Source organism: Ascaphus truei, chromosome 5, assembly GCF_040206685.1.
Source record: "Ascaphus truei isolate aAscTru1 chromosome 5, aAscTru1.hap1, whole genome shotgun sequence".
Taxonomy (NCBI): domain Eukaryota; kingdom Metazoa; phylum Chordata; class Amphibia; order Anura; family Ascaphidae; genus Ascaphus; species Ascaphus truei.
In genome coordinates this window covers 8,628,125-8,651,789 of record NC_134487.1, presented here as the reverse complement: position 1 = coordinate 8,651,789, position 23,665 = coordinate 8,628,125, and the positions used below count along the sequence as shown (strand labels likewise).

Genomic DNA, 23,665 nt, shown 5'->3' with positions numbered 1-23,665 from the left:
ATCTGGATAGAGCATATGAATCTTGGCTCTGTAGCAGTGCCTACTTACAGCAGGTCAGATAATAAATCGCATTGATCTACACAACTGGTAGAAAGGTGTCAGGATCTTCAATAACAGCCGTGGTTTACAGCATGGGATGTAGGCAAATCAGCTCAAACGTCAGGAGATGTAGTAGAATCAAAGGCATGCAAAACAAAGGCAGACCATGGTGCAGATCACACATACAATTATACAATACAATATACAATAGAATACAATAGCTATTCGTGCTCCTGAGGAAGTTGTTAATCACAACGAAACGCGTAGAGCCTTTTCCAATTGCTGCAGCTGCTCTTTCAACTGAAGGCTCCTGAGCTGCCGAGTTCCCCCACCGCTCCTCTCCGAGACCGGACGCCGTCACTCACACAGCGGATGTGACGTCAGACGCCATCTTCCACCCGGTCTGCTGTGAGCCAAGGAGAAGATCACCGGTGAGCTGTTCCAAACTGGGCCGGCACTCCTTTTGCCTCAAGTAAAAACTTACGTGAACATTGAATATGTACCTATTGTGAGTACGATTCCTAAAGTTCTTTTGTTGTTTTACATATAAATTGTATGTGTGATCTGCACCATGGTCTGCCTTTGTTTTGCATGCCTTTGATTCTACTACATCTCCTGACGTTTGAGCTGATTTGCCTACATCCCATGCTGTAAACCACGGCTGTTATTGAAGATCCTGACCCCTTTCTACCAGTTGTGTAGATCAATGCGATTTATTATCTGACCTGCTGTAAGTAGGCACTGCTACAGAGCCAAGATTCATATGCTCTATCCAGATTGTGTAAATTTGCTGCACTATTATATGTTCTTTATTTTTTATGGTGTATCCCTGCTATCTTCGCTCCCTTCCCACCCCGGACAAGCTATCATTGAAAGGAATCTGTACACATTCCTGGAAGGTTGAGAAATTTACCAGAGATCACTTTTACACAGAATTTTGTATTTTTATTTTATTTTTGTGCACTATTTAATCACAGATTGGGTGTGGTTAGCGCCGGTTACAAATCACGTCAAGTTTACTTGGGCACTGGACCAGTGCAGAGTCTTTGTATCTGCGCTTCCGCTGATACAATGAAGCAATTTGCAAGGCTGACATTTAACGATTGCAATACACAAAACCTTTAAAGCAGGAATCCTGCCCACCTGATTTTATCTGGGGGGTGTAGTGGTGTTTGTAACTGGGGGCGGGGGGAAGTATTTGTATCTGGGGGTGTGGGTGGTGGTGTCTGTATTTGGAGGGGTAGTGTTGTTTGGTATTTGGGGGGTTATTGTGTGTGGTGGGGGGGGGGTTGTTTGGGGAATGGGGGGGAATTGTGTGTGTGGGCAGGGGAGTAGGGGGGATTGAGTGTGAGGGGGTAGTTGAGTGATAGCCGAAGGGGGGGAGTGAAAGCAGAGGGGATATAAAAATGGGAGGTGGGAGAGTGAGCGAGGAAGAGAGAGGGGGGAAAGTGAGAGACAGAGGCGGGAGAGAAATACAGGTGTGAAAGGGGAGGGCTTTCAAGGGCACTGACAATGGAGGGATGGGGGGGCGCAGTGCCAACAGGGGGGTGGGGGCACTGACACGGGGGAGGTGTCCCAGGTGAAACTCTAGTCCTGGGGCCCGGGGAATCTGTTGGGGTCCCTGCATCAACATAGACAATATCTGTATTGAGGAGAACCAAGTTATATCTCATAAACCGAGATGTTCCCGGAGGGCGGGGGGGCGGGGGGGGGGACAGCAGATTGTCTGAATGACATTAATTTCAGCCCCAGGGACCCCCTGCACAGGGCGTTCAGGTATCTCTGTAGGTAGCAGCTCCCACGGGGCTTGTTTGGACTAACATAATGGCAGCTTTAAATGTCCCGCGTCTTGCCAATAGGACGCCGTGATGTCATCCCTTGCGGCTTCCTATTGGCCCACGTGACGACGAGGGACATTTAAACATGAAGGAGATGCCGGCACAAGCCGCAGAGGTAAGGAAGCAGGGGGCACCGGAGCCGAAATTCACGTAGTTCAGCTTCGGAGACCTCCGGCTTCATTCCTATCCAGTGGCGGATTTCCCATTAGGCCTGAGGCGGAAACATTTTGGGGCGGCAAAAATGTCTGCCCCAAATACTTTTGGCCGCACTTTCTTGCCTGATGGGAAGTCACTTAGCTGTGGTGCCCGCCTGCTTACCCACCGCCCTCCTGCTTCTGAACCTCAGGGTCAAAGGACGCCGCGTGACGTCACACGGTGACTCGTCATGGCAACGCGACGTCACCGCGTCATATGATGTCGCGTTACCATGGCAATGCGGTGACGTCCGCGGCGTCATCTGATGCTGCGGTTCAGAAGGAGGGGGGCGGTGGGTAAGCAAGCGGCGCCACAGGTAAGTCCTCAGGGGTGGCGGATTATCTAATGCGCCGCTGATCCCATCAGTAAAATAAACAGAGCAAAAAATGCCAGCGAAGTGCTCCTATACGCAGAAATTACCCGCGCCAGTGGCTGAAATGAGGTATGCGGGTTCTGGCCCAAAATGAGCATTTTAACGGAGGTACTGATTTCTTATCAGTGAGGCGCTGTTGAAGCCGGAGACGCTGATGCTAAAAAGCAGCGAGAGGCGGCGGCCTGATCACGGTTCTGTCTGCGGGGTACGGAGGGGGCAGTTCCACTTGCTGAGCAATGAAGGATTAACCCTTACAGTGGCTTTATGATGTACAGTACATGGCACATCAGAGGCGGCCAACTCCAGTCCTGAAGGGACACCAACAGGTTGAGTTTCAAGGATATCTCTGCTTCAGCACAGGTGGTGCAATCAGTCCCTGCTTCAGCACAGGTGGCTCAATCAGTCTCAGCTTCAGCACAAGTGGCTCAATCAGCGGCTCAGTCGACTGAGCCGCTGATTGAGCCACCTGTGCTGAAGCAGGGATATCCTGAAAATCTGACCTGGTTGTGGCCCTTGAGGTAGCTACTCCTGTGGTGCATCATGGGCTTTGGAACACTAGAGGCCCTATTGAGCTCCCGTCCACTTCCGTATCTGCCAGCCAGGGGGCGCATTCCCACTCTGTGCTCTTGTATCATTAGGTTATTTCTAATGAGAAATGAAGACACCTGAAATGATTGAGCTATTTATTGATTTAAGGAGCAGCTACACATAGTGGGAGAAATAAATAAAAAGTCTCCCTCTGCGCTGGAGAGACCAAGGTCTCCAGCGCCGGAGGGGGAAATACCAAGGTTACCTCGCCCTCATAGGTGCAATTCCACATACGTGACCTGAAAACAACTTTTTGTAATGCATTTAACAGTCTAATTGGATTCCATACACAAATAGAGTCATGCTAATAACAAATATTGAACTGCTTTTGGGGGGGGGGGGGGGGGTGACGGAGGTGAAGGTATGAATTCCAAGTTACATTTTCAGGGCCTCTGAGTTTGTCGTTGTTCTTTTTTCTTTACCCTTTTCTGTGGGATAAAGGGACAGGGAGAAGCGGGAGCTTTGCCTGCGCTTTGTTTATCACACAGTAACATCAGCCAGAGGACATCTAACCCTTCCCAAGTCACCGCTCACCGTGTTTACATACTGACTTTAAAACAGTATTGCCCAGAGAGAGACGACAGAAATTCCATGTAGCAGTGTCTCCAGTCGTATATATGTCCCCTCAAACCTGCCTCCAAATAAGTTAGGGAGAGTTGCCTGTGCTGAAAAAGAAGCACACCTGAGGTACCCTGGAAGATATGCTAATGACTATGCAAAATTGAAAGCTCTCTTACTCACATTCAAGATGGAATCGGAGTGCAGAATTTTACAAATCGGACTCTGAGAGGTTCACCCATCTCTACTTTTCACCTATTAAACATGTCGCTGTCATTAGTTCACTTTGCCCGGGGCAGACATTGAGCCTTGGTGGGTTTTCTATCCGATTTCTAATAAAAGCAGAATGCTGAATGAGCGCTTTGAATTACCGCATGTTTTTCTCAAACAGTAATGGGGAGATTGCCCCTCTGGAGGGATCGGTCCTTGGGAATGTCCTGCTAAGGAATCCCACTGTTTTATGTTTAAACAGAATATTGACGTAAGACTATAAAAGACACAGCAAGCTGACAAAAAAACACTGCTTCTTTCTGCTAACATCTGCAGATCTGCGCGAGCCCGTGTGTGAGGGCCGGCGCAGGGCGGACGAAATTCTCTCACCGAGTCCTCCTCTGAGGGGTTAAATCAGTGGTTCCCAAACTTTTTCGGTTCAAGGCTCCCCAAGGCGATCAGGATTTTTCCGCGGCGCCCAAAGTAAAAACAAAGGTGTATATACATACCTAACAGTTGCAGTGCGCAGTTGGTGTCTCTCTCGGACACTCTCTCTCTCTCTCTCTCTCTCAGACCTCACTCTCTCTCTCAGACCTCACTCTCTCTCTCAGACCTCACTCTCTCAGACCTCGCTCTCTCAGACCTCGCTCTCTCTCAGACCTCACTCTCTCTCTCTCAGACCTCACTCTCTCTCTCTCAGACCTCACTCTCTCTCTCTCAGACCTCACTCTCTCTCTCTCTCTCAGACCTCACTCTCTCTCTCAGACCTCACTCTCTCTCTCTCTCAGACCTCACTCTCTCAGACCTCACTCTCTCTCTCTCAGACCTCACTCTCTCTCTCAGACCTCACTCTCTCTCTCAGACCTCACTCTCTCTCTCTCACTCTCTCTCTCTCTCTCAGACCTCACTCTCTCTCTCAGACCTCGCTCTCTCTCTCTCAGACCTCGCTCTCTCTCTCTCAGACCTCGCTCTCTCTCTCTCAGACCTCGCTCTCTCTCTCTCAGACCTCGCTCTCTCTCTCTCAGACCTCGCTCTCTCTCTCTCAGACCTCGCTCTCTCTCTCTCTCTCAGACCTCACATGAACATTACAGCAGAAAGAGCATCAGATTCTTCAGCAATCCTATATTAAAACGTACATTAAACATATACTGTAGTGATAGAAATACTGTAGATCAGCGGTGTTCAAACTATTTCCCCAGCGTTGCCCCTGCCTGCTCCCCCCCTTCCCCTGGCTTGGCTCCGGCGTCAAATGACGCAGTGGCGTCATGTGACATCTCGTTGCCACGGCAACGGGGTGTCACTTGACCCGGGACGAGATTTGCCGCTGGGTTGCCATGGCGACGTGTCGTCCGACACAAAGGTAAGTGAAGTTACAGAGGCCTCGCGCGGTCCTCCGGCATTTCATTTAAATGCCTTTGGGGAAGCGCAGTGCCTCTGTAACCGCCGCACCCTCCCAGAAAATCTTGCTCCCCCCAGTGTGTGCACCTCTGCTGTAAATGTCGTCCTGTTTAAAACAAAGACACAGATGCAGCCAGACTTGCTATCCGCCGGCGTCGTGGTCGAAGGAAGCAAAAGTGAGCGGCGCTGGAGACGGGGAATGACGCGATGACGCTGTGGGGGGGGGGTCCATGCTTCAGAATGGGACCCCCCACAACGTTAACCCTCCAGCGGCGACCGAGCACGTGCAAAACATGCACTAGGCAGTAGGCGAACGGGAAGCGACGGGGAGGCGTGACGTCACGTGAGTGGTTCGCCCTCATTGGCTGAACCGCTCACGTGACGCGGCCGTCGCGCTGAAAGAACAATTTGATTTGTCTCCCCTTTTATCTGTTACTTTTTAGCGCTTGAGAGCACGCGCACTATGTGCGCCTTCATTGCTGTACATTAATTTGTTCCGGCGTCACGCGCACGCGCGCTGCCACTATGATAGCGACAGTATGTTTGCTGCATCTGTAGCATGTTACAGTGTATCTGCAGGTCTATTACAGGCCCCCAAACCTGCTGCATTCACTCCATTCTCACATCATACAGTGGTTCAGCTGCAGACGAGGATTCTGGGTAGTGACATACACTTTATTAGATAATTTCCCCAAAGCTTTTGCCTGACCCATTAAAGAGACAATCCAAGGTGGCGGATTTTTTAGCGAATGAATTTTTTTATATATAGGTTTGAAGCAGGGGGTCTTTGGAGCTGAACCACATTCACAATATGTCCGCTCTTCAGATATTTCCTGGCCTGCGGGCCAATTGGAAGCCAGGACGTCAGCACTGCGGCTTCCTATTGGCCCATGTGACGCGGCAGCTACCGGCAGCAAGTTCGGAGGTAAGAATCTCCGAAAGTAGCGAGTCCCCAGACCTGAAATTAATGGGGTTCAGCTTTGGAGAGCCCCCTTGCTGCAATTCTCCAATTATTATTTTTTTTAAATAACCTTTAAAAAAAAAAAAAACTTTGCCCTCTTGGATTACTCCTTAAAAGAGTTGAAACCGCTCAGGGACAAGGAAGGACCTGCAGGGCCAGTGGATACGCTCAGGGACAAGGAAGGACCTGCAGGGCCAGTGGATACGCTCAGGGACAAGGAAGGACCTGCAGGGCCAGTGGATACGCTCAGGGACAAGGAAGGACCTGCAGGACCAGTGGATACGCTCAGGGACAAGGAAGGACCTGCAGGGCCAGTGGATACGCTCAGGGACAAGGAAGGACCTGCAGGACCAGTGGATACGCTCAGGGACAAGGAAGGACCTGCAGGGCCAGTGGATACGCTCAGGCAGCTTTTTCATCCTCTTCAACTCATCAGTCTGAGCTCGGCCACCGTCTTCCCCCGAGTGGCCCCACACAGCCCTGAAGGAGCTGGATGTCAGGAGATCCGAAACCGGGTAAACAAGTTTTATTTATGTCTTTTACCTGAAATCCTCTTTCCTTTCTCTTCTTGAGCCTTCAAATAATAAACCTAATTCTTCTTTAAAAAAAAAAAAAAAAAAAAAAAAAGAGCGTGCAAAGAATAGTGATACTGCCTTCCCCGCCCGGCACACGTGGATGACTTTATAAACGTGGCTTGGTCTCGATCTCCTGCCTCTCCCATAATTCCCTCCTCTCTCATTTTCCTCCTTCCCTTTAAAGCTGCAGTTCAGGCAATATCCTGCATGCGTGTTTTTTTTTAATAAATCAGTTCTGTAGTAAGAAAAAATACTTTTAGCATTTTCTGTTTTTAAAAAAACAACTTTGAAAGACCAATTTTCTTGTATTCTATTTTAACAAGCATGCTTGTTCCTATAGCAACGATTTACATTCCCCATATTTAAAGATGTCGCCAAACTTTGCCGATCAATAGACGGAGAACGAATTGACTGGCAGCTATGCGGTTTTTTAGGTAAGTAGAGATTGCCTGCATGAAACTATTGAAGTTAAAAAAAAAAACTAAAAAAAAAAAACTAAAAAAAAAAAACGGGAGCTTGAACTGCAGCGTTAAGTAGTGAAATCTACATACTCTGACGCTCGGGTAATTTTCAGCTGAAAATCCCCATTAAATCAATGGGAATATTCATTCAAAGAGAGCCTCAGAGTATATTTAATGTATCCCAACGTCTCTGGCCTTTATTCAATATGGTATGAGGATGGGGGGCAGGGGGGGGGCGCGATGGACAGTTAACAATGCCCCAGAGTGAATGGAAGTTAATGTATTAACTGCGCATTAACCCAATTCTAAATATACTAAATAGTGTCCGGCGTCACGGGGAAGCACACTTCCTCTGTGCTGGAAAAGGTATTTGTCCTATTGAAACAGAGCTGAATTCTTCACCGGTAAAAAAGGCAAACTGCTTCTCAGGATACTGATCGGGGGTCTCTCTCCCCCCAAACACTTTCTCGTGTTCCCATTTCCCCCTTCCTGAACCTCTCTCCCTCTGTGTTGTTCGTTTCCCTCATTTATATATAACACGGCAACAATATGTCGTTAAACTGTCGCACCTTTCAGCTCATAATCATATACACCTTTAGGAGCCAACACAGCGTCCAAAGCAGTGCACGGGGCCCGGCCTACACTGCCGCTCCCAGCCTCCTACGCGCTCACTAGCAGCAGCAGGCACCGGAAGTGCTGCACTGACGCGAGCGGTTGTGACGCGAGCCGGGGTGCCGGGCGGGCGGAGAGCGAGCGGAGCCGGGATGCCGGGCGGGGGGAGAGCGAGCGGAGCCGGAGTGCTGGGCGGGGGGAGAGCGAGCGGAGCCGGGGTGCTGGGTGGGCGGAGAGCGAGCGGAGCCGGGGTGCCGGGCGGGGGGAGAGCGAGCAGAGCCGGGGTGCCGGGTGGGGGGAGAGCGAGTGGAGCCGGGGTGCCGGGCGGGCGGAGAGCGAGCAGAGCCGGGGTGCCGGGCGGGCGGAGAGCGAGCAGAGCCGGGGTGCCGGGCGGGCGGAGAGCGAGCAGAGCCGGGGTGCCGGGCGGGCGGAGAGCGAGCGGGGTGCCGGGCGGGGGGAGAACGAGCAGAGCGGGGTGCCGGGCGGGGGGAGAGCGAGCGGAGCCGGGGTGCCGGGCGGGGGGAGAGCGAGCAGAGCCGGGGTGCCGGGCGGGCGGAGAGCGAGCAGAGCCAGGGTGCTGGGCGGGCGGAGAGCGAGCGGAGCGGGGTGCCGGGCGGGGGGAGAGCGAGCGGAGCGGGGTGCCGGGCGGGGGGAGAGCGAGCGGAGCCGGGATGCCGGGCGGGGGGAGAGCGAGCGGAGCCGGGATGCCGGGCGGGGGGAGAGCGAGCGGAGCCGGGGTGCCGGGCGGGGGGAGAGCGAGCGGAGCCGGGATGCCGGGCGGGGGGAGAGCGAGCGGAGCCGGGGTGCCGGGCAGGCGGAGAGCGTGTAGGGTTGCCAGGAGGCTTGTCCAAAAATACTGGACACAATGGTGAAAGGTGCGACGCACTCGAGAATCGTTGGTGGGGAAGAATGTTATTTATAAATGACCTGACTGTTATGTCATTTGTTCTAAACTTCACTCCAAGTATTCACCAATTTGCACCAATTTATATTCTACTAGCTGATAAACCCGGGTGTGTGTTTGTGTGTTTTGGACCTTTGGCCAGTCACTCTGCCTCAGGCCAATGAGAGGTGTGCGGGGGCGGGCGGCCCAATGGAGCCATCTCATTGGCCTGAGGCGGAGTGACGGGCCAAAGCTCCAATGCGATTGCCGCTAGGGACAGAGGACACGCAGACAGGCATACAGTGCTTTCAAAAATATATAGTATATAGAGAAGAGATTAAAGGCTAAAGGTTTGGAAAAGTTCACAACCCAAGCTTTCCGATTGGATGGAATTCTAATGTGGGTGTTAGCAAGAGCGCATTATAGCCATATGGATTGGGAAGGGCACAACCTTGAGTAGAATGCAGAGGGCGAGCGGGGGCAGAGAGCAGGAACGTAGAGTTTTGAAATTGAGGAAGATAACTTTGAAGTTGATAACAGAATATAACGGGAAACCAGGGGAAGCTATATATGTAAAGAATTTAATTCTCTGCAGTTCGTTGTATTTTATTTTTAAAATTATTAACATTCTCCGTAACATGAATGTAAAAAAATAAAAATATATATCGAAAAAGAAGCGTCAGGATAAATCAATTCATATGGGGATGTTTATCAGGCGAGTTCCATAAATATTGACAAATCTGCATTCCACTTCAAAAGCAGGGCAACCTGCCAAGTCATCATGGTTCTCTCGCTAACGAGCTGTACAGTCCTAATTATCACTGTTCTCCCTGGTGCCACTGATAATTGTCAGCTCAGCACATTGGTGACACAGTTAGTGTTAGAGACTGTGCCACACGCACTGCTCTGCTCCCTGCCACTCTGCCTCTGCTGGTATCATCATCTGTCTGGCACGAGGGCAAACAAAAACCCTCTGAAGAGCTGCATACCTTGTCCAATAAAGACTTCAAGCTTCCCATCATACGTGAAGACAACCGAGCAATTGAGATCTAGCAGCTCCTAGTGGTCAATTCGTGCACATGGCATCCCAGCACTGGGTCTATGCATCTTACAGTGAACCACCCACCAGTTCCGGAGACCTCATCATTTACAGAACGGAGCCAATGTTCCTCCTTCTGAGGCCGACACATACAGAATATTGTGCAGCGCAGAGACAAGCTTTTCTACATCACTCCTGTGCGCTGAGCCACAGGAGGGTGCTGAGCTTTAGCACGCCTCAGCTCACATTCATATGACTAGGAGTAAAGGTATGCTAAAGCTTAGCTCCCTTTTGTGGGTCTGCGCCTGCACCCCAACACTACTAGAGGGGTCTTCAGGGATTTTGATCCAGTCCCTGTTTTATATTCCACTTGCTAGTCTGTTAGAAGATTTGGGCGCGGGTGCACGAAAGGGTGCTAACCTGTAGCACGCATTTCCTCCCATTCATTGTAATGGCAGTAAAGGCGTGCTGAAGGTTAGCACCCTTTTGTGGATCTGGGCCAAGATGTACTAGAGCAAGAGCTGAAGAAAAACCAGTCCGGATCCTGATCACACTGTTACTATCCTGGGACCTCGTCTCTTTTCTCTGTACACACTCTCTCTAGGTGACTTTATTACATCTCTTGGGTTAAAATATCACCTCTATGCTGAGGACACAAAGTCACTTTTCCACCCCTAATCTTACACCTGCTGTACAGACCAAAGTCTCTGAATGTCTCTCCGCTATATCATACTGGATGGCCCTCTGCCGACTCAAACGTAACATGTCAAAGACGGAGCTCCTCATACTTCCTCCCAAACCTGGCCCTACTACAGTACCTCCTTCCACATTACTGTTGGAAGTACCATCATTCACCCAGTAGCACAAGCATGCTGCCTAGGGGTCACACTCTACTTCTCTCACATTCGCCCCTCACATTCAAAAGGTAACTAAAACTTGTCGTTTTTTTTCTACGCAATATTACCAAGATACACCCTTTCCTCTGTTGCTCGACTATTAAAACTCAGACTCAGGCCCTCATTCTCTACAGCCTCGATTACTGTAACCTCCTGCTGTCTGGCCTTCCTGCCTCTCACCTATCTCTCCTACAATCTATCCTAAACGCTGCTGCCGGAATCACTCTACGCTTTCCTAAATCTGTCTCAGCATCTCCCCTGCTAAAATCCCTCTCCTGACTAACTATCAAATCCCGTATCACACACTCAATTCTCCTCCTCACTTTTAAAACGTTACACTCTTCTTCTCCTCCTTACATCTCAGCCCTAATTTTTTATTATACAAGATCCCGACTCATGCATTCTGCTCAAGGATGTCTTCTCTCTACCTCCTTTGTATCTAAAGCCACCTTAAACCCTTCTCACTGACTGCCCCACACCTCTGAAATGCCCTTCCCCTCAATACCCGACTAGCACCCTCTCTATTCACCTTTAAGACCCACCTACTTGCTTAAAGAAGCATATGAGTAGCACAGTGGCTAATACGAGACACATGATACATAAAGCTTGGCCCCCTGCAGACGCACTTACCAGAATGCCCCCCTACTGTCTCTATACCTTCTCCCTAACAATTACATTGTAAGCTCTTCGGAACAGGGACTCCTTTTCCGAATGTTACTTTTATGTCTGAAGCACTTCTTCCCATTATGTGTTATTTGTATTATTTCTTATTTATATTATATCACGTGTATTGCTGCTGTGAAGCGCTATGTACATTAATAGTGCTATATAAATAAAGATATGCATACATACCTGGAGTTATTTTACACTTGTGTCGTATATGTTCATAAGATGAGGCGATTAGAAAACAAGACAAAACAAAGATACATTTTCTGATTACACCAAAAAGGACTTTATCTGCAGAACATTGGGAAGACATGGGGGTTTCACACTCTCTGCAAGTTAGTCCAACTTCCAGGGATCTATAGTACAAAACACTGCAGTACATATCTGTATAAGCAAGTATGTTGAAGGTTATTATTCATTTAAGGTGCTGTGGGAGAGAGAGACATGATGGGGGAGAGAGAGAGACATGCTGGGGGAGGGTAGTGGGGGGGAGATCCGGTGGGGGAGAAAAAGAGAGATATGCTGCAGGCAGAGAGACATGCTGGGGAGAGAGATGGTAAGAGAGAGATATGCTGAGGGGAGAGAGATATGCTGAGGGGAGAGATATGCTTGGGAGAGAGAGACATGCTTGGCAGAGAGAGTGATAGACATGCTTGGGGGAGAGAGGGAGAGACATGCTGGGGGGAGAGAGAAAGATGGTAAGAGGCAAGCTGGGGGGGGGGATAGAGAGAGACATGCTGAGAGAGAGATGCAGTGGAGAGAGAGACATGCTGGGGATAGAGGCACATGCTGGGGAAAGAGAGACAGACATGCCTTGGGAGGTAGAGAGACATGCTGAGGGAGAAATACATGCGGGGGAGAGAGAGACATGCTGGGGGGAGAGAGAGAGACATACTGGGGGAGAGAGAGAGATGTGCTGAGGGGAGAGAGAGAGGCTGGGGGGGGGGGGGAAAGGGAGACAGATATGCTCGGGGAGAGAAAGACACGTTGGGGAGAGAGAGAGATTCTGGAGAGAGAGACACATGCTGGGGAAAGAGACAGAGATGCTGGGGACAGAGAGAGACAGACATGCCGGGGGAGGTAGAGACATGCTGATGGAGAAAGACATGAAGGGGAGAGAGAGACATGCTGGGGGAGAGAGAGACATGCTGGGGGGCGAGTGAGAGATGCTGGGGAAGAGAAAGACGTGCTGGAGGGGAGGGAGAGAGACATACTGGGGAGAGAGATGTGCTGGGGTTAGAGGGGGCATGCTGGGGGAGAGAGTAAGACTTGTTGGGGGAGTGAGAAAGATGTGAAGAGAGATGCTGGGTGAGAGATATGCTGAGGGGAGAGAGAGAAGCTGGGTGGGGGGAGAGAGAGACATGCTGGGGGAGAGACATGCTGGGGAGAGAGACACATGCTGGGGAAGGAGAGAGACAGACATGCCGGGGGAGGTAGAGAGACATGCTGAGGGAGAAAGACATGCGGGGGAGAGAGAGATGCTGGGCGGGGGGAGAGAGAGACATGCTGGGGAGAGAGACACATGCTGGGGAGAGAGACATGTGCTGGGGAAGGAGAGAGACAGACATGCCGGGGGAGGTAGAGAGACATGCTGAGGGAGAAAGACATGCGGGGGAGAGAGAGATGCTGGGGGAGAGAAAGACGTGCTGGGGGAGAGAGAAAGACATACTGCGGGAGAGAGAAAGACATACTGCGGGAGAGAGAGAGACATACTTGGGGAGAGAGTGAGATGTGCTGGGGGGAGAGAGAGAGGGGCATGTTGAGGGAGAGAGTAAGACTTGTTGGGGGAAGAGAGAAATATGTGAAGAGAGATACTGGGCGAGAGAGAGATGCTGGGAGTGAGAGATGCTGGGCGAGAGAGAGATGCTGGGAGTGAGAGATGCTGGGCGAGAGAGAGATGCTGGGAGAGAGAGATGCTGGGCGAGAGAGAGATGCTGGGTGAGAGAGAGATGCTGGGCAAGAGAGAGATGCTGGGCGAGAGAGATGCTGGGCGAGAGAGAGATGCTGGGCGAGAGAGAGATGCTGGGAGTGAGAGAGATGCTGGGAGTGAGAGAGATGCTGGGAGTGAGAGATGCTGGGCAGGGGAGAGATGCTGGGAGAGAGAGATGCTGGGAGTGAGATGCTGGGAGTGAGAGATGCTGGGAGAGAGAGATGCTGGGAGTGAGATGCTGGGAGTGAGAGATGCTGGGAGTGAGAGATGCTGGGAGTGAGAGATGCTGGGAGTGAGAGATGCTGGGAGAGGGAGATGCTGGGAGTGAGAGATGCTGGGCGAGAGAGATGCTGGGCGGGGGAGAGATGCTGGGCGAGAGAGAGATGCTGGGCGTGAGAGATGCCGGGAGTGAGAGAAGCTTGGCGAGAGAGTGATGCTGGGAGTGAGAGATGCTGGGAGTGAGAGATGCTGGGCGAGAGAGATGCTGGGAGTGAGAGATGCTGGGCGAGGGAGATGCTGGGTGAGAGATGCTGGGAGTGAGAGATGCTGGGCGAGAGAGAGATGCTGGGCGAGAGAGAGATGCTGGGCGAGAGATGCTGGGAGTGAGGGATGCTGGGAGAGAGATGCTGGGCGAGAGAGATGCTGGGCGAGAGAGATGCTGGGTGAGAGATGCTGGGAGTGAGAGATGCTGGGAGTGAGAGATGCTGGGCGAGAGAGAGATGCTGGGCGAGAGAGAGATGCTGGGCGAGAGATGCTGGGAGTGAGGGATGCTGGGAGAGAGATGCTGGGCGAGAGAGATGCTGGGCGAGAGAGATGCTGGGTGAGAGATGCTGGGAGAGAGAGATGCTGGGCGAGAGAGAGATGCTGGGAGTGAGAGATGCTGGGAGTGAGAGATGCTGGGAGAGAGATGCTGGGAGTGAGAGATGCTGGGAGTGAGAGATGCTTGGCGAGAGAGAAATGCTGGGAATGAGAGATGCTAGGAGTGAGAGATGCTTGGAGAGAAAGATGCTGGGAGTGAGGGATGCTGGGAGTGAGGGATGCTGGGAGTGAAAGATGCTGGGCGAGAGAGAGATGCTGGGAGTGAGGGATGCTGGGAGAGAGAGATGCTGGGCGAGAGAGATGCTGGGAGAGAGATGCTGGGAGAGAGAGATGCTGGGAGTGAGAGATGCTGGGAGTGAGAGATGCTGGGAGTGAGAGATGCTGGGAGTGAGAGATGCTGGGAGTGAGAGATGCTGGGAGTGAGAGATGCTGGGAGTGAGAGATGCTGGGAGTGAGATGCTGGGAGTGAGATGCTGGGAGTGAGATGCTGGGAGTGAGGGATGCTGGGAGTGAAAGATGCTGGGAGAGAGAGATGCTAGGAGTGAGAGATGCTGGGAGAGAGAGATGCTAGGAGTGAGAGATGCTGGGAGTGAGAGATGCTGGGAGTGAGAGATGCTGGGAGTGAGATGCTGGGCGGGAGAGAGATGCTGGGCGGGACAGAGATGCTGGGCGGGAGAGAGATGCTGGGAGTGAGAGATGCTGGGAGTGAGAGATGCTTGGCGAGAGAGAGATGCTGGGAGAGAGAGATGCTGGGAGAGACATGCTGGGCGGGAGAGAGATGCTGGGAGTGAGAGATGCTGGGAGTGAGAGATGCTGGGAGTGAGAGATGCTGGGAGTGAGAGATGCTTGGCGAGAGAGAGATGCTTGGAGTGAGAGATGCTTGGCGAGAGAGATGCTGGGAGAGAGAGATGCTGGGAGAGAGATGCTGGGAGTGAGAGATGCTGGGAGTGAGAGATGCTGGGAGTAAGAGATGCTTGGCGAGAGAGAGAGATGCTGGGAGTGAGAGATGCTTGGCGAGAGAGAGAGAGATGCTGGGAGTGAGAGATGCTGGGAGTGAGAGATGCTGGGAGTAAGAGATGCTTGGCGAGAGAGAGAGAGATGCTGGGAGTGAGAGATGCTGGGAGTGAGAGATGCTGGGAGTGAGAGATGCTTGGCGAGAGAGAGAGAGATGCTGGGAGTGAGAGATGCTGGGCGAGAGAGATGCTGGGCGAGAGAGATGCTGGGCGAGAGAGATGCTGGGCGAGAGAGATGCTGGGCGAGAGAGATGCTGGGCGAGAGAGATGCTGGGCGAGAGAGAGAGACATGCTGGGGGAGAGAGACACATGCTGGGGAAGGAGAGAGACAGACATGCCGGGGGAGGTAGAGAGACATGCTGAGGGAGAAAGACATGCAGGGGAGAGATAGAGATGCTGGGGGGAGAGAGAGATGCTGGGGGAGAGAAAGACGTGCTGGGGGAGAGAGAAAGACAAACTGGGAGAGAGAGACATACTTGGGGAGAGAGTGAGATGTGCTGGGGGGAGAGGGAGAGAGGGGCATGTTGAGGGAGAGAGTAAGACTTGTTGGTGGAAGAGAGAAATATGTGAAGAGAGATACTGGGCGAGACAGAGATGCTGGGAGTGAGAGATGCTGGGAGTGAGAGATGCTGGGAGTAAGAGATGCTTGGCGAGAGAGAGAGATGCTGGGAGTGAGAGATGCTTGGCGAGAGAGAGAGAGATGCTGGGTGTGAGAGATGCTGGGAGTGAGAGATGCTGGGCGAGAGAGATGCTGGGCGAGAGACATGCTGGGTGAGAGAGAGAGACAAGCTGGGGGAGAGAGATGCTGGGAGTGAGAGATGCTTGGCGAGAGAGAGAGAGATGCTGGGAGTGAGAGATGCTGGGAGTGAGAGATGCTGGGAGTGAGAGATGCTTGGCGAGAGAGAGAGAGATGCTGGGAGTGAGAGATGCTGGGAGTGAGAGATGCTGGGAGTGAGAGATGCTTGGCGAGAGAGAGAGAGATGCTGGGAGTGAGAGATGCTGGGAGTGAGAGATGCTGGGCGAGAGAGATGCTGGGCGAGAGAGATGCTGGGCGAGAGAGATGCTGGGCGAGAGAGATGCTGGGCGAGAGAGAGAGACATGCTGGGGGAGAGAGACACATGCTGGGGAAGGAGAGAGACAGACATGCCGGGGGAGGTAGAGAGACATGCTGAGAGAGAAAGACATGCAGGGGAGAGATAGAGATGCTGGGGGGAGAGAGAGATGCTGGGGGAGAGAAAGACGTGCTGGGGGAGAGAGAAAGACAAACTGGGAGAGAGAGACATACTTGGGGAGAGAGTGAGATGTGCTGGGGGGAGAGGGAGAGAGGGGCATGTTGAGGGAGAGAGTAAGACTTGTTGGTGGAAGAGAGAAATATGTGAAGAGAGATACTGGGCGAGACAGAGATGCTGGGAGTGAGAGATGCTAGGAGTGAGAGATGCTGGGCGAGAGAGAGAGATGCTGGGAGTGAGAGATGCTGGGAGTGAGAGATGCTGGGCGAGAGAGATGCTGGGCGAGAGAGAGATGCTGGGCGAGAGAGAGATGCTGGGAGTGAGAGATGCTGGGAGTGAGAGATGCTGGGAGTGAGAGAGATGCTGGGCGAGAGAGAGATGCTGGGCGAGAGAGAGATGCTTGGCGAGAGAGAGTTGCTGGGAGTGAGAGATGCTGGGAGTGAGAGATGCTTGGCGAGAGAGATGCTGGGAGAGAGAGATGCTGGGAGAGAGAGATGCTGGGAGTGAGAGATGCTGGGAGTGAGAGATGCTGGGAGTAAGAGATGCTTGGCGAGAGAGAGAGATGCTGGGAGTGAGAGATGCTTGGCGAGAGAGAGAGAGATGCTGGGAGTGAGAGATGCTGGGAGTGAGAGATCCTGGGCAAGAGAGATGCTGGGAGTGAGAGATGCTGGGCGAGAGAGATGCTGGGCGAGAGAGATGCTGGGCGAGAGAGATGCTGGGCGAGAGACATGCTGGGTGAGAGAGAGAGACATGCTGGGGGAGAGAGATGCTGGGAGTGAGAGATGCTTGGCGAGAGAGAGAGAGATGCTGGGAGTGAGAGATGCTGGGAGTGAGAGATGCTTGGCGAGAGAGAGAGAGATGCTGGGAGTGAGAGATGCTGGGAGTGAGAGATGCTGGGCGAGAGAGATGCTGGGCGAGAGAGATGCTGGGCGAGAGAGATGCTGGGCGAGAGAGATGCTGGGCGAGAGAGATGCTGGGCGAGAGAGATGCTGGGCGAGAGAGATGCTGGGCGAGAGAGAGAGACATGCTGGGGGAGAGAGACACATGCTGGGGAAGGAGAGAGACAGACATGCCGGGGGAGGTAGAGAGACATGCTGAGGGAGAAAGACATGCAGGGGAGAGATAGAGATGCTGGGGGGAGAGAGAGATGCTGGGGGAGAGAAAGATGTGCTGGGGGAGAGAGAAAGACAAACTGGGAGAGAGAGACATACTTGGGGAGAGAGTGAGATGTGCTGGGGGGGAGAGAGAGAGAGGGGCATGTTGAGGGAGAGAGTAAGACTTGTTGGTGGAAGAGAGAAATATGTGAAGAGAGATACTGGGCGAGACAGAGATGCTGGGAGTGAGAGATGCTAGGAGTGAGAGATGCTGGGCGAGAGAGAGAGATGCTGGGCGAGAGACATGCTGGGTGAGAGAGAGAGACATGCTGGACGAGAGAGATGCTGGGCGAGAGAGAGATGCTGGGCGAGAGAGAGATGCTGGGAGTGAGAGATGCTGGGAGTGAGAGAGATGCTGGGCGAGAGAGAGATGCTGGGCGAGAGAGATGCTGGGCGAGAGAGAATTGCTGGGCGAGAGAGAGATGCTGGGCGAGAGAGATGCTGGGCGAGAGAGATGCTGGGCGAGAGAGATGCTGGGCGAGAGAGATGCTGGGCGAGAGAGAGATGCTGGGCGAGAGAGAGATGCTGGGCGAGAGAGAGATGCTGGGCGAGAGAGAGATGCTGGGCGAGAGAGAGATGCTGGGCGAGAGAGAGATGCTGGGCGAGAGAGATGCTGGGCGAGAGAGATGCTGGGCGAGAGAGATGCTGGGCGAGAGAGATGCTGGGCAGGGGAGAGATACTGGGAGTGAGAGATGCTCGGAGTGAGAGATGCTGAGCGAGAGAGAGATGCTGAGCGAGAGAGAGATGCTGGCAGTGAGAGATGCTGGGAGTGAGAGATGCTGGGAGTGAGAGAGATGGGGTGAGAGATCAAGACATTCTAGGGAGACAGATACATGCTGGGGGGGGGGGAGAGAGATATGGAGAGATATGCTGGGAGAGAAAGAGACACATTCTTGTGGGGGGATAGAGAGACCTATTCCAGAGGGTGAAACACGTAGAGGGGGAGACAGTGGTGTAGCCCTAGTGTGTTCGGTACAATAAAGTTTTGTTGAAGTCATCCGGGAGTTGCTTGGACTTTGTCATGCGCAGTTGCGCCGTAGCCCTTCCATTTTCTATCTACACACAGAAGGCTGCACGCGGGAGCTGGGGAGCAGAGAAGAGCTAGACCCAGACTGAAGTTGCAACATAGGTAAGGGTATTTTCTTTTCCTACCTACTCCAGTCATTATAGTGGTCATATGCAAGCTCACTCCCTCCCAGTACTATATGACTAACTGACACCATAGGTGCCGTTGCTGCACACCGAAGCGCAGGACAGCTGTTTTGTTGGATAGAAAGAGACATGCTGGGAAAAGAAAGACTTGCAGGGGGAGAGAGATTGGGAGAAAAATAGATGCTGTGGGGGAGAGAGCGAGATGCTGGGGGAGAAAGAGAGAGATACATGCTGGGGAGAGAGACATGCTGAAGAGAGAGATGTGGAGAAAGAGAGAGAGAGATACATGCTGGGGAGAGAGACATGCTGAAGAGAGAGATGTGGAGAAAGAGAGAGAGAGAGAGAGAGAGAGAGAGAGACATGCTGGGTTCTGCCTTTTGGCTTTATTTTTGTTAAATAAATCATGACACGGTGTAATATGTCATGTGTTGTTGTTCATCTGAGGTTGTATTTACCTAATTTTTAGACCTGCTAAGGAACAGATGATTGTTATTATGTCCTTATATGTAAAACCATGGAATTCAAAGAGGGTGTACTTTCCTTTTCACATGACTGTATGTATGTATGTCTTTATTTATATAGCGCCATTAGTATACATAGCGCTTCACATTAGTACTACACATGACAATCATATACATAAGTGATACAAATAACAGATCATGAGAATAAGTGCTTCAGACATAAAAGTAAAGTTTCGGAAGAGGAGTCCCTGCTCCGGGGAGCTTACAATCTAATTTGTGGGGAGAACGTACAGAGACAGTAGGAGGGCATTCTGGTAAGTGCGTCTGCAGGGGGCCAAGGTTTATGTGTCGTGTATAGTATTAGCCACGGTGCTACTCATATGCTTCTTTAAGCAAGTGTGTCGGGTATTGAGGGGAAGGGCATTCCAGAGGTGCGGGGCAGAAAGTGAGAAAGGTTTAAGGCGGGAGAGGGCTTTAGATACAAAGGGGGTAGAGGGAAGACATCCTTGAGCAGAACGCAAGAGTCGGGATGGTGCATAACGAGAAATTAGGGCTCAGATGTAAGGAGGGGCAGAAGGAGTGCGGATGCGTCAATGTCGTTACCTGATCCTGATAACTTACTACGATCAATTTTGAAGGACGGAAGACACGTCCTCCTTGATGATCTGTGGTGGTACTGGGGGTGGGGGAGAACAACTTCGGGGGGGGAGAAAAAAATTAGGGGAAACAAAGCAGAAACAAACACCAACAACATAGAAGGAATGGACCTACTGTCCATCCTAGAAACTTTTAACTGATGGTCCTACACTAGACCAAAATAAAGGGCTAGAAAAAACCCAGATGGAGGGTGGGCACGAGCCTCAAGGACCTCGGGACCTCCGAACTCCGTCAATGGACTCCTTTATACTCACGCCTCCAAAGCTTCTTATCTACGTCCTATCCCTCATAAATAAAAAAAATAATATTTATCCTCAAAACTAAACAGCAATATTAACCTCCTTTTCTAGATAATTTCACATTTCTTGGGGGACATACAACGTATAGTTATAATAGTGGGGGAGCAGATTAGAACCTTAGAAAAATGTGCAGTCAATAGGATCAGTCCATCTACAAAGATTAAGCAGATTAACAAAAAGTCTCATCTCTCTTTGAATCCTTTGTTCTCGTCCTGGGTCACATGGGGCCACAGAGAGCCCAGTAAAATATCAAGGATGCAGAGGAAAAAAGTTCACCGCAGGCCATACATTTTGGACCGCCAACCTCTTCCTTTAACCAATCGAATTTCAACTGTGGGGAGAAAACCCTTTGGACCCTCAAGACAAGTGGGCGGACGCAGAAACCCCTGAAGGGTCACCTACTCCACTTTGTTGTGAGACTTCCGACGATTCCTTGATCCTCGGGGGATTCTGCGATTTCGTGGTCGGCCGCTCATGTAGACTAAGGGTTCCGAAGAACTTCTCCACTTCTTCCGGGTATCTTAGCGAGACTTGCCTCCCGTCTTTATTTACCACCAAACGGAATGGGAAACCCATCTGTAGCGGATCTCTCTGTCTCGAAGCACCGTTGTGACTGGGCGGAGGCTTCTTCGCCTTGAGATGTAGATCTGGAAAGATCTTGGAAGATCTGAATCTTAAGAGTTCTCAAAGTCCAAATATTCTTGATTCCTGCAGCCCCCTAAAATCTTCTCTTTAGTGGTGTAATAGTGTAATTTTGCTATTACGACCTTAGATTTCCGAAGGTCCGTGAATCTTGGACCCAAAGCACGATGTGCTCTATCCATATGCAGATCGCTTGTTAGGAGAGACAGGGCTATATGGGTAAATAGCTTTATTAAATAGGGTTGCAAGTCATCTGGATCCATTTCTTCCGGGATATTCCTTACCCTGAGGTACTGTCTTCTTTCCCGATTTTCCAAATCGTCAACGTTATCCTTCAAGCTCTTGATTTCATCGTTAAGTCTGAATAACTCGTCTTCCATTGAACCCTGGCTTTGCAGAGATCCTCGAGTTTATTCTCCGGCTGCGTTGTCCGTTCTGTCAGGGTAGAAAGATCAGACCTGAATTCTGCAACAGTTTTATCCAGGGCCACTTGGAAAACACCCTGCGTCTCCTTAAACAATTCTTTAAGAGCCTTTGAGGGGATTTGAGTGTTCTCCTCTCTGTCCTGTTCCTGTGCTGGTTGGTTAAAGTTTTCCTCTTGTTGTTGAGGCATTTCAGACCGCTGATGTTCCTGTGAGTGTGCGTGCACGCGCGGGCGCCATCTTGTTTTTTGGCTGCTGCAAGGGAGCCTGTTTGTGACAAAAAAACAGGACACTGGGGTAGGCTGCGGCTTCCCCGTCCTCCCTGAGAGGTATCTCTGAGGATTCCGCCGGCTGGGGAAGATACTTCAGCGCTTTTTGGCGGTGATTGGAGGGCCCATATGTCCGCGAATATAGCGGAGTCCACGGGGCAGACCTAGAAAGCTCCCATGTTGTAGGAGCAGGGGGTCTCCGGAGCTGAACCGAGTTGATTTCAGATCCATGGAAATACTGGTTCCTGGGATACTTACTGAGGGAAACTGCTGCTGTGTCCTTTCCTCCAGGGGATACAAAATGGAGGTATCAGTCACCTGCATCACACAGATCATTCCAGTGAGGGAGCGATCATGTGACCGCGGGTGTCAGAGGGGCTGTGGAAGGGTTATAATTGCCCCCTCCCACGGGAGGTCACTTAATGCATTGTTTGCCCCGGGGGGGGGGGGGGGTGGGGGCAGTGGGAGAGGTACACTGCTTACCTGGGCTTCCCAGATACCGGGTTATTTAACCCTTTAAAGCGCGCCTGAATAACACACATTTTAAAGTTAATTTGAAGGGGACATGTTGCCTATCTTAATTTGCATACATTTGCATAATGTTGATGTTGATCCCGTACTGCTCAGCACAGTGAATGGGTTAACCCGTTCAGAACCAGCAGTAGTGAATTGGGTTAAAGGGACGCATGGAATGTCCTGTTATTGGGCATCGCTATCAGAGTGTGTGTGCTTAAAGTTACATTATACATATTACATCTAGTATAAGGCACTCACTTTGCACCTTGATCGGGATGGCCCTTTATCCCTTTCACGGCAACGTATTGCTGGCTCCTGTCTTAGTTAAAGGTTAATAAGGTTCTTCTATAATATCCCCACATCAGTATAAAGCATATTTCCTTTTTTCAAACTGAAGTATATTTGGTGTATAAGAGTGGGACCCCACTAACGTGTATGCGGTGTATAAGAGAGGACCCCATTAACGTGGATGAGATGTGTAAGAGGGGGACCCCACTAATGTGTATGGGGCATGTAAGAGAGGGACCCCACTAACATTTATGGGGTTTGTAAGAGAGGGACCCTACTAAGGAGTATGGGATGTGTAAGAAGAGGGACCTCACTAATGTGTATGGGATGTGTAAGACAGCGACCCCACTAATGTGTATGCGGTGTGTAAGAAGAGGGACCTCACTAATGTGTATCGAATGTGTAAGAGAGGGACCTCACTAATGTGTATGGGATGTGTAAGAGAGGGACCCCACTAATGTGTATGGGATGTGTAAGAAGAGGGACCTCACTAATGTGTATGGGATGTGTAAGACAGCGACCCCACTAATGTGTATGAGGTGTGTAAGAAGAGGGACCTCACTAATGTGTATCGGATGTGTAAGAGAGGGACCTCACTAATGTGTATGGGATGTGTAAGAGAGGGACCCCACTAATGTGTATGGGATGTGTAAGAGAGGGACCTCACTAATGTGTATGGGATGTGTAAGAAGAGGGACCTCACTAATGTGTATCGGATGTGTAAGAGAGGGACCTCACTAATGTGTATGGGATGTGTAAGAGAGGGACATCACTAATGTGTATGTGATGTGTAAGAGAGGGACCCCACTAATGTGTATGGGGTGTGTAAGAAGAGGGACCCCACTAACGTGTATGTGATGTGTAAGAGAGGGACCTCACTAATGTGTATCGGATGTGTAAGAGAGGGACCTCACTAATGTGTATGGGATGTGTAAGAGAGGGACCTCACTAATGTGTATGGGATGTGTAAGACAGCGACCCCACTAATGTGTATGAGGTGCGTAAGAAGAGGGACCTCACTAATGTGTATGGGATGTGTAAGAGAGGGACCCCACTAATGTGTATGGGATGTGTAAGAGAGGGACCTCACTAATGTGTATGGGATGTGTAAGAAGAGGGACCTCACTAATGTGTATCGGATGTGTAAGAGAGGGACCTCACTAATGTGTATGGGATGTGTAAGAGAGGGACATCACTAATGTGTATGTGATGTGTAAGAGAGGGACCCCACTAATGTGTATGGGGTGTGTAAGAAGAGGGACCCCACTAACGTGTATGGGATGTGTAAGAGAGGGACCTCACTAATGTGTATGGCATGTGTAAGACAGCGACCCCACTAATGTGTATGGCATGTGTAAGACAGCGACCCCACTAATGTGTATGGGATGTGTAAGAGAGGGACCCCACTAATGTCTATGGGATGTGTAAGGGTGGATTGATTTCCCTGCCAGACAACATAAGACTCTCCTCCACGCCCCACTCATTTAAATGTGACCTGTTCTTCATCCTCATCACAAATCCT

At 51.1% G+C, this 23,665-nt stretch overlaps 1 protein-coding gene across 6 annotated transcripts in view; it reads right to left on the bottom strand.

Moving 5' to 3' along the window:
• IMPDH1 (inosine monophosphate dehydrogenase 1) overlaps window positions 1-23,665 on the bottom strand; it is a 166,588-nt gene that overhangs the window by 109,622 nt on the left and 33,301 nt on the right. The window lies entirely within an intron of this gene.